The 10,169-nt window shown below is 49.5% G+C and overlaps 1 long non-coding RNA gene across 1 annotated transcript in view; it reads right to left on the reverse strand.

Annotated features, from left to right (window-relative positions):
- The window catches only part of LOC108514786 (uncharacterized), a 16,149-nt gene extending 6,196 nt beyond the window's left edge, over nt 1-9,953 (reverse strand). Inside the window, exons 1-2 of the long non-coding RNA XR_001881335.1 lie at nt 9,563-9,953; nt 8,549-8,600 (exon numbers count right to left, since the gene is read on the reverse strand). This is a non-coding gene — a long non-coding RNA (uncharacterized LOC108514786). The remainder of the gene's footprint in view (nt 1-8,548; nt 8,601-9,562) is intronic.
- Nucleotides 9,954-10,169: the final 216 nt, after the last annotated feature.

Raw genomic sequence — 10,169 nt, forward strand, 5'->3', positions numbered from 1 at the left:
TATATTATAAAATTATGTACTTATGTATGATGTATATTATATATTTATTAAATATATACAGTATATATTATATATCCCACTATATTGCCAGGCTGTTCCATGTGATCTAAAGCCAGGCCATGCCACCTCAGGATTCAGCCTCAGCCAAATATGTAAATATATATATTTATACATATATATTTATACATACATATTTATATATATGTATTTATGTATTATATATACTATATATATATTTTTTTCTTTTTTTGAGACAGGGTCTGGCTTTATCTCCCAGGCTGGAGTGAAGTGGTACAACCGTGGATCACTGCAGTCTTGACCTCCTGGGCTCAAGCCATCCTCCCGCCTCAGGCCCCTTGAGTGGCTGGGAAAACAGGTGTGTGCCACCATGCCTGGCTGTCTTTTTTTGTTTTTGTTTTGTAGACACAGGGTCTCACTACGTTGCCCAGGTTGGTCGTGAACTCTGGTGCTCAGAGTTCATGACCTCTGTCTCGGCCTCCCAAAGTGCTGGAATTACAGCCATGAACCACTTTGCCTGGCCAGCATCTATTTTTTGAATTAAGAAAACTCACTTACGGCCAGGCGCGGTGGCTCAAGCCTGTAATCCCAGCACTTTGGGAGGCCGAGACGGGCGGATCACGAGGTCAGGAGATCGAGACCATCCTGGCTAACATGGTGAAACCCCGTCTCTACTAAAATACAAAAAACTAGCCGGGCGACCTGGCGGGCGCCTGTAGTCCCAGCTACTCGGGAGGCTGAGGCAGGAGAATGGCGTGAACCCAGGAGGCGGAGCTTGCAGTGAGCTGAGATCCGGCCACTGCACTCCAGCCTGGGCGACAGAGCGAGACACCGTCTCAAAAAAAAAAAAAAAAAAAAAGAAAACTCACTTACATCGAAGCTTTCAATAGTGGCTGGCTTGTAAGATGTCCCCAAACCTGGCCCCACCTAATCATGTATTCAGTGCACAAATGATAAGGGTTGACTCTAGTGAGTTCTACACCAGATGCCGTCCTAAGAACTTGTGTGTGTTAAGATAAAAGCTCAAGGCAGGGTGCTGCTGTTATGCCTGCCTTACAGAAGTAACATTGAGCAATTCAATATTATCTTTGTCCATGATTAAAATATCAGCCTTTCTCACAGCCTGTAATCCCAGGACTTTGGGAAGCCGAGGCAGGTGGATTGCTTGAGCTCAGCAGTTCAAGACCAGCCTGGGCAACATGGCGAAACACTGTCTAAAAAGTATGAAAACTAGCCAGACATGGTGGCGCACGCCTGTAGTCCCACGTACTTGAGAGGCTGAAGTGGGAGGATGACTTGAGCCCGGAGGAAGAGATTGCAGTGAGTCCAGACTGCGCCACTGCACTCCAGCCTGGGCAACAGAACTAGAGCCTGTCTCAAAAAGACAATTAAATTAAAATAAATAAAAAGGGCAATATGGCAAAACCCCATCTCTACTAAAAGTATAAAAGTTATCTGGGCATGGTGGTGGGCACCTGTAATCCCATCTACTTGGGTGGCTGAGGCAGGAGAATCGCTTGTACCTAGCAGGCTGCGGTTGCAGTGAGCCAAGATGGCGCCACTGCACTCCAGCCTGGGCAAGGGAGTGAGACTCCATCTCAAAAAAATAAATTAATAATTAAATTAAATGAAAAGGAAAGGAAAGATGTGAGAATTGACACCCAAGGGCCCCAAGTTCCCAGAAAGGTGTAAACACTGAGGCACACGGAGGCCAAGGAACCGAGGCTGGCACCCCGTCCAATTCCAGAACCAGCACACTTAGGAATACTTGAACATTTACTGAATGCCTACTATGTAGCAGATTTCTACCAAGGCACAGACAACGAAAAGACAAACCAACAGCCAGGTGTGGTGGTGACGCCTGCAGTCCCAGCTACTCAGGAGGCTGAGGGGGTAGGATTGCTTGAGTCCAGGATCTCACTTGGGTAACACAGTGAGATCCCACCTCTAAAAACATTTAAAAATTAGCTGAGGGTGGTGGCATGCACCTGTAGTCTCAGCTACTCGGGAGGCTGAGGCAGGAGGATTGCTTGAGCCCTGGAGGTTGAGGCTGCAGTGAGCCGTGATTGTGCCACTGGATTCTGGCCTCAGCAACAGAGCTAGATCCTGGCTCTAAAAAAAAAAACTGAAGAATAACACTATTCAGGGCTGGGCGTGGTGGCTCACACCTATAATCACAGCACTTTGGGAGGCCGAGGCGGGTGGATCACCTGAGGTCGGGAGTTCAAGACCAGTCTGACCAACATGGAGAAACCCCATCTCTACTAAAAATACAAAATAAGCCAGGCATGCTGGCTCATGCCTGTAATCTCAGCTACTTGGGAGGCTGAGGCAGGAGAATCACTTGAACCCGCGAGGCAGAGGTTGTGGTGAGCCGATATCACATCACCGCACTCTAGCCTGGGTAACAAGAGTAAAACTCCGTCTCAAAAAATATATATATTGGCCGGGCGCGGTGGCTCAAGCCTGTAATCCGTATGCCCAGCATTTGAGGATGCCGAAGCGGGGCGAGTCTATCCGAGTCAGGAGATCGAGACGAGTCCTGCTAATACAGTGAAACCCTGGCTCTACTTAAAAATACAAAAACTAGGCCGGTGCGATAGGTGCGGGCGCTGTAGTTCCAGTACCTCGGAGGCTGAGACAGAGAATGGCGTGAACCGCGGGAGCGGAGCTTGCAGTGAGCGAAGAGCCGGCCCAGCGCAAACTCCCAGCCTGGGTGCAGAAGCAGACTCCGCTCAAAAAAAAAAAAAAAAAATATATATATATATACTATATACCTAATACTATTCATACTTTTTTTTTTTTTTTTTTTAAAAAAAACACCACTATCCAAACCCCAGGTGGACTCTTTCCAACCTCAGCTCTGCACTACACACTCACGGCACCTTGACGTAAACCTAATGAATGAGTCTCTCTTTCCTCGACGCCAATTGCTAGGGTCTGCCTCAGTCCTAACTCAGCTGTTTGCCCTCCACTAAAACACAGTGATCTTCCTGTAATTGCTTCTAATTCCTCTTCTTCTATTTTTTATTTTTTGAGATGGACTCTCACTCTGTTGACCAGGCTGGAGTGCAGTGGCACAATCTCAGCTCACTGCAACCTCCATCTCCTGGGTTCAAGCAATTCTTCTGCCTCAGCCTCCTGATTGGCTGGGACTACAGGCACAAGCCACCATGCCTGGTTAATTTTTTTGTATTTTCAGTAGAAACGGGTTTTCACCATGTTGGCCACGTTGGTTTCGAACTCCTGATCTCAACCGATCTGCCTGCCTTGGCCTCCCAAAGTGCTAGGATTGCAGGTGTAAGCCATGGCGCACAGCCAATTGCTCGTAATTCTGTCAGTAACAGTTTGGGAGTGCCCATTTAGAACTTTATCCCACTGCTGTGTATTTGCTTAGCGCTCCCTGGGAGAAGCATTTTCCTTTGTCCCCCGACTAGAGCTGGAGGATCTCCAGGGCAGGAACTGAGTGCGCTGCACCCTTTGATCTCCTCCTTGCCCTCCCCCGCTCCCTCTGGTGCCCACCTCAAAGGATGCAGCACCACAAGTAAGGCTCCGATGGACATTACTTAAAGAAACACATTCCTAACCATCCAGGCATGGTGGCTCACACCTGTGATCTCACCACTTTGAGAGAGTGAGGTGGACAGATTGCTTGAGGTCAGGAGTTCGAGACCAGCCTGGCCAACATGGCAAAATCCTATCTCTACCACAAATACAAAAAATTAGCCAGGCGTGGTGGTGGGCACCTGTAGTCCCAGATAATCAGGAGGCTGAGGCAGGAGAATCGCTTGAACTCGGGAGGCAGAGGATGCAGTGAGCCAAGACTGCACAACTGCACTCCAACCTGGGTGACAGAGCAAGGCTCTGTCTCAAAAGAAACACGAACTTGTGGTCTGCCAGAAAAGACAAAATATAGCTGCTTTGTTTATTTGGTTTCTTGAGATTCTCAAACACTTGCTCACTTGGCTGATCAAATGGCCATTTGTACCGAATAAAAAGCAAAAAAATATCAATGGCATTGAAGAGTCTTCTCTTTCCTTCCGGCAATCTGTCCACATGGGACTAATTTAAGAAAAAATACGGCAGAACCTTGTGTTCAACACCAAAGACTGAAGACATTGGGAGGGAAAAGGCCTCTTTCACCACCTGCCAGAATCTTCTTCCTCTCTCCACCCTTCCAGTATACACAGAAAGGGCTGTCCAGGGCCAGCCCTGAGGTCCACTGAGCTGGGGAGTCTACCGCCAACAGAGGCCCCAAGTGACCTGCTGTGGGTGGGCCTGGCTGTCCCCAGCTTCCCTCTCCAAGGTCAGAGAAATTCTGATGCCTCCAAGCAGCCTGTTGTTCATCTCTGCACAAAACATGTTCAATCTGCTGATCATTTCCTCTTCTGTCCCATATCTTGGGGGAAAAGCATGAACACCCTTCCCTAAATTCATCAGCCACTAAATTAGAAAGTCATTTCAAAATTTTGAAGAAATTTAACTTACATTAGAAAATGATAGGCAAATGGAACTCTACTACGTCATATTTGGAGTTTGTCTTTCTGACTTGGTTTGTTCCTTTTTTTTTTTTTTAAGACAGAGTCTCACTCTGTTGCCCAGGCTAGAGTGCAGTGGTGCAATCTCAGCTCTCCCAGGCTCAAGCAAGTCTCGTGCCTCAGCCTCCCAAGTAGCTGGGATTACAGACACATGCCACCATGCCTGGCTAATTTTTGTATTTTTAGTACAGATGGGGTTTCACCATGTTGACCAGGTTGATCTCGAACCCTAACCTCAAATGATCCACCTGCCTCGGCCTCGCAAAGTGCTCAGATTACAGGCAGGAGCCATCGCGCCCAACAATCTTTCTTTTTTTTTTTTTTTAAGAGACAAGGTTTTGTTCTGTGTCCCAGGCTAGAGTGCAGGCGCAGTCACAGCTCACTGCAGCCTGGAATTCCTCAGCTCAAGCCATCTTCCTGCCTCAATCTCCTAAGTAGCCAGGACTACAGGTGTGTGCCACCACACCTTGTTAATTAAAAATATTTCTTTTTTGAGACTGGATAACATTATGTTGCTCAGGCTGGTCATTAACTCCTAGTCTCAGGCAATCCTTTCACCTCGGCCTCCCAAGTAGCCTGGAGTACAGGTGCACATCACCATGCCTGGCTATTTTGGGGTGTTTTTCTTTTCAAATGATGAAATTGTATAGGTATACTGACAAGTAAACATGGTCATGATCTACTGCAAAGTGAAAAATGGAGGCTGCAGATCAGAAAGTGTGATGATTCTATTTTCCAAAAAAAGTACTTTATTTGGGCCAGGCACAGTGGCTCATGCCTGTAATCTTTGGGAGGCCAAGGCAGGCGGGTAACATGAAGTCAGGAGTTCGAGTGCAGCCTAGCCAACATGGTGAAACCCCGTCTCTACTAAAAATACAAAAATTAGCCAGGCATGGTGGCGGGTGCCTGTAATCCCAGATACTCAGGAGGCTGAGGCATGAGGATCACTTGAACCCAGGAGACAGAGGTTGCAGTGAACCAAAATCATGCCGCTGCACTCCAGCCTGGGTGACAGAATGAGACTCTGTCTCCAAAAAAATAAAACAAACAAACAAAAACAAAACAAAACTCAACACTGTATCTGTATATATACAGAAAATGTCTGACCAGGCATGGTGGCTCACGCCGGTAATTCTGAGCACTTTGGGAGGCCAAGGCAGGTGGACTGCTGGAGCCCAGAAGTTCAAGACCAGCCTGGGCAACATAGTGAGGACTCGTCTCTTCCAAAAAATAAAAAAATTAGCCAGGCATGGTGGCACACACCTGTAGTCCCAGCTATTTGGGACGCTGAGGTGGGAGGATCAGCTGAGCCTAGGGAGGTCGAGGCTATAGTGAGCTCCGATTGCGCCACTGCTCTCCAGACTGGGCGACAGAGCAAGACTCTGTCTTGAAAAAAAGAAAAAAAAAAAAAACAGCTGGGTAGGGTGGCTTACCCCAGTAAGCCCAGCACTTTGGCTGAGGCGGGCAGATCACGTGAGGCCAGGAGTTTGAGACCAGCCTGGGCAACGTGGCGAAACCCCATCTCTACTACAAATACAAAAATTATCCGGGCATGTTGGCAGACACCTGTAATCCCAGCTACTCGGGAGGCTGAGGCAGGAGAATCGCCTGAACTTGGGAGGCGGAGGTTGCAGTGAGCCGAGATCGCACCACTGCACTCCAGTCTGGGCAACAAGAGCAAAACTCCATTTCAAAGGAAACAAAATAAGTCTAGAAGTAGTGTACTGAGGTTAGAGTCCTGCCCTGTTTTTCATGCTGTTCTATAGTTGATCATTGTCCTATGGCTGAGCTAGATGTCAACATTAGGGAAAGCTTGGGGAAGGGTAGCCAGAACTTTCTGAATTATTTTTGCAACTTTTCTGTAAGTCCTAGATTACTTCAAAATAAAAGATTTTTTAAAAAGTCTGGAAGAGCTGGGCGCGGTGGCTCACGCCTGCAACCCCAGCACTTTGGGAGGCCAAGGCGGGCAGATCATGAGGTCAGGAGATCGAGACTATCTTGGCTAACACAGTGAAACCCTGTCTCTACTAAAATTACAAAAAAGTTACCCTGGCGTGGTGGCGGGCACCTGTAGTCCCAGCTACTCGGGAGACTGAGGCAGGAGAATGGTGTGAACCCGGGAGGAGGAGCTTGCCATGAGCCAAGATCGCACCACTGCACTCCAGCCTGGGTGACAGAGCAAGACTCCGTATCAAAAGTAAATAAATAAATAAATAAAATAAAAATAAAAAAAAGAAAGTCTGGAAGAAGAATTGTTAACAGCAGTCTACATTTGTGTACTGCCTTAGGTCAGTTCTGGGTGCTTTACAGATATTAATCCACATGTGAGCTCTAAGGGCAGGATTCCCCACCTTGGAGGACATTTGGGATTGGATCATTCTCTGTGGCTGGGGAGCATCCTATGCATGGTAGGATATTTGAGCAGCATCCCTGGCCTCCACCCACTAGATGTCAGTATCATTTCCCCAGTTATGAAAACCAAAAAAAATCTCCAGGCCGGGCACAGTGGCTCACACCTGCAATCCCAGCACTTTGGAAGGCTGAGGCAGGTGGATCGCCTGAGGTCAGGAGTTTGAGACCAGCCTGGCCAACATTGTGAAACCCTATCCCTACTAAAAATACAAAAATTAGGCAGGTGTAGTAGTGTATATCTGTAGTCCCAGCTACTCAGGAGGCTGAGGCTGCAGAATCACTTGAACCCGGGAGGTGGAGGCTGCAGTGAGCCAAGATGTGCCATTGCACTCCAGCCTGGACAACAGAGTCAGACTTGGTCTCTAAAAAAAAAGTCTCCAAGCATTGCCAACTATCCCCTGGGGGTAAAAATCCCTTCCTGTCACCTAGTTGATAAACACTGCTCTAAAGGAAAGGGTAGTGGCTTTTATTATCCCCAATTTACAAAAGGGGAAACTGAGGCATAGAGGAAATCATCCACCACCACACAGTGAGCAGAACTGGGATGAACCCAGGTTTTGGGCCCCAGAGTAAAACACTCAGCCACACACCAGGTGGCCTTGTAGTACATCAAGCATTATTCCAGGGGTCATCTCTAGGACTGGTTCCACAGGGAGGCTGTCCCGCTGTCCTGAAGCCTGGGGATGCCTCCTCTAAGCTGTGGGACCCCACCAGAGGCTTGCAGAAGCTCCAGAAAACTTTCACTTTTACTTTTCCTGTATGCCCTCTCCATTATTTCTATTTTTCTTTCTTTCTTTCTTTCTTTTTTGAGACAGGGCCTCACTCTTATCAGTCAGGCTGGAGTGCAGTGGTGCGATCTTGACTCACTGCAACCTCCACCTCCCAGTTCGAGCGATCTTCCTGCCTCAGCCTCCTGAGTAGCTAGGACTATAGATGCCTGCCACCACCACACCCAGCTAATTTCCTTACTTTACATTGTAGAGACAGGATCTCGCTATGTTGCCCAGGCGGGTCTCGAACTCCTGGGCTCAAGTGATCTGCCCACCTTGGCCTCCCAAAGTGCTGGAATTACAGGCGTGAGCCACCACCCAGCCTTCTATTTTTCTTACCAGCATGAATTAAATCCTTTTCTTTTCTTCTTCTTCTTTTTTTTTGTTTTGTTTTTTTTTTTTTTTTTTGAGACAGAGTCTTGCTCTGTTGCCCAGGCTGGAGTGCACTGGCACCATCTCAGCTCACTGCAACATCGGACTCCCGGGTTCAAGCAATTCTCCTGCCTCAGCCTCCCTAGTAGGTGGGACTACAGGCACGTGCCACAACACCTGGCTAATTTTTGTATTTTCAGTAGAGATGGGGTTTCACCATGTTGGTCAGGCTGGTCTCAAACTCCTGACCTTGTGATCTGCCCGCCTTGGCCTCCCAAAGTGCTGGGATTACAGGCACGAGCCACTGCACCTGACCAATCTTTATTTTCTTTTAAGGAGGTTGGGGCAGTCATGTTAGCCAAATCTGCAATACACAAGCCCACATTCTTCCCTCCAGCAGAAGTAGAAATCAAGAAGTGTTCATTTGAATGAACATACCTGAGGTCCGCAGCTTCTTCCTCTTTGTCATTTTATCTTCCCCTTGAGAAATCTGAAAACAAGCAAAATCTCTCATCATTATAAGCAGTCCCTGTGTCTGTTTATATCCAGTGGCTTTGGCTGAGCACAGAGGTTACCCCCGCCTCCACCTCAGCCCATGTGGCTGCCCCAGGGGTCAGATGGCTCCCATTGGGACACAGCATGGGACACAGAGTCACAGCCACTTTGGGCCATGGCCAGGTGGGAATTCAAACCTCCTCCAAACTAAAGATCTTATGCCCAGGACCTGAGAGACAAATGGGACCTGGGGGGTCCTTATGGGAAGCCCCGGGGACCCACACTCTGGTCCCTGGGATGAAACAGCCTGTGTGAAGCCCCTCCTTCCCGACTGGGGTATCTGGGGGCCCTTCCAAGGACACTTGAGGACTCTCCAGGGGCCTCTGGGGCCTTTGGAGACCAGCCCGGCCAATATGGTGAAACCCCCCCTCTACTAAAAATACAAAAATTAGGCTGGGCACAGGTGGCTCGCGCCTGTAATCCCAGCACTTTAGGAGGCTGAGGTGGGCGGATCACTTGAGGTCAGGAGTTCCAGACCAGCCTGACCAATACGGTGAAACCCCGTCTGTCTCTACTAAAAGTATAAAAATTAGCTGGGTGTGGTGGCACACACCTGTAATCCCAGCTACTCGGACGGCTGAGAGAATTCCTTGAACCCGGGAGGCGGAGCTTGCAGTGAGCCGAGATCGCTCCACTACACTCCAGCCTGGGCGACAGAGCCAGACTCCGTCTCAAAAAAAAAAAAAAAAAAAAAAATTAGCCAGGCATGGTGGCACACACCCGTAATCCCAGCTACTCAGGAGGCTGTGGCACGAGGATCGCTTGAACCCAGGAGGCAGAGGTTGCAGTGAGCCAAGATCGTGCCACTTTAAAGAGGACAGTTGCGTCCTTGGAGGGGCAAGAGCTGCCACAGGCCGGTTTCTCCCAGCCTTGGGGGTCAGGCAAGCCAAAACGGACCTGGGTCACAGAAGTCGCTGAGGACCCTCTGTCCTTATCAGAAACGAATTCTGCCTGTATCCGTTGGGAATAAGTCGCTTGAATTATCAGCGTTTACTCTTTTTGGAAAAAATAAATGGCCAAATGGGCCCTCACAGAAGCCTGGAGGCCTCGAGTCGGGCGCTGAAGGATGGAAAGGCCTGAGGGTGGGCGCTGTGGACCCCGCTCCCGGCGACAAGCCCCACACTGACACTACGTCGACCACCGAAAAGTGAAGACTCCACAGGCCGAGAGCCCACGTGAAGCCAGAGCCTATCGGTGACTGAGGGACGCTGTGAATCTCACAGAGGTCGCCGCCCCTCCCACCTGCGAGCGCTCTGCCTCTTTCCCGCGCCTCGCGAGGCCCCGCCCCGCGCATGCGCGAGGCGAGCACCGCCCACGAAGCCCGCGACAGTGAGCACCGCTCCTGCCAAGCGCATGCGTGCCCGCGCACTGCCTGCCGGGAGTTGTAGTTTCGGCTCGGCGGACCCGGCGAGTCCAGTGGCCGCGCTCCGGTGCGGCGGCGCCCGAGGCCCGAGGCGGAAGTGGGGCGGCCAAGCAGGGAGGCGAGGGCTCGGGATCGACGGCC

The sequence above is a fragment of the Rhinopithecus bieti genome, unplaced genomic scaffold, assembly GCF_001698545.2.
Source record: "Rhinopithecus bieti isolate Rb0 unplaced genomic scaffold, ASM169854v2 scaffold_33432, whole genome shotgun sequence".
Classification (NCBI taxonomy): Eukaryota; Metazoa; Chordata; class Mammalia; order Primates; family Cercopithecidae; genus Rhinopithecus; species Rhinopithecus bieti.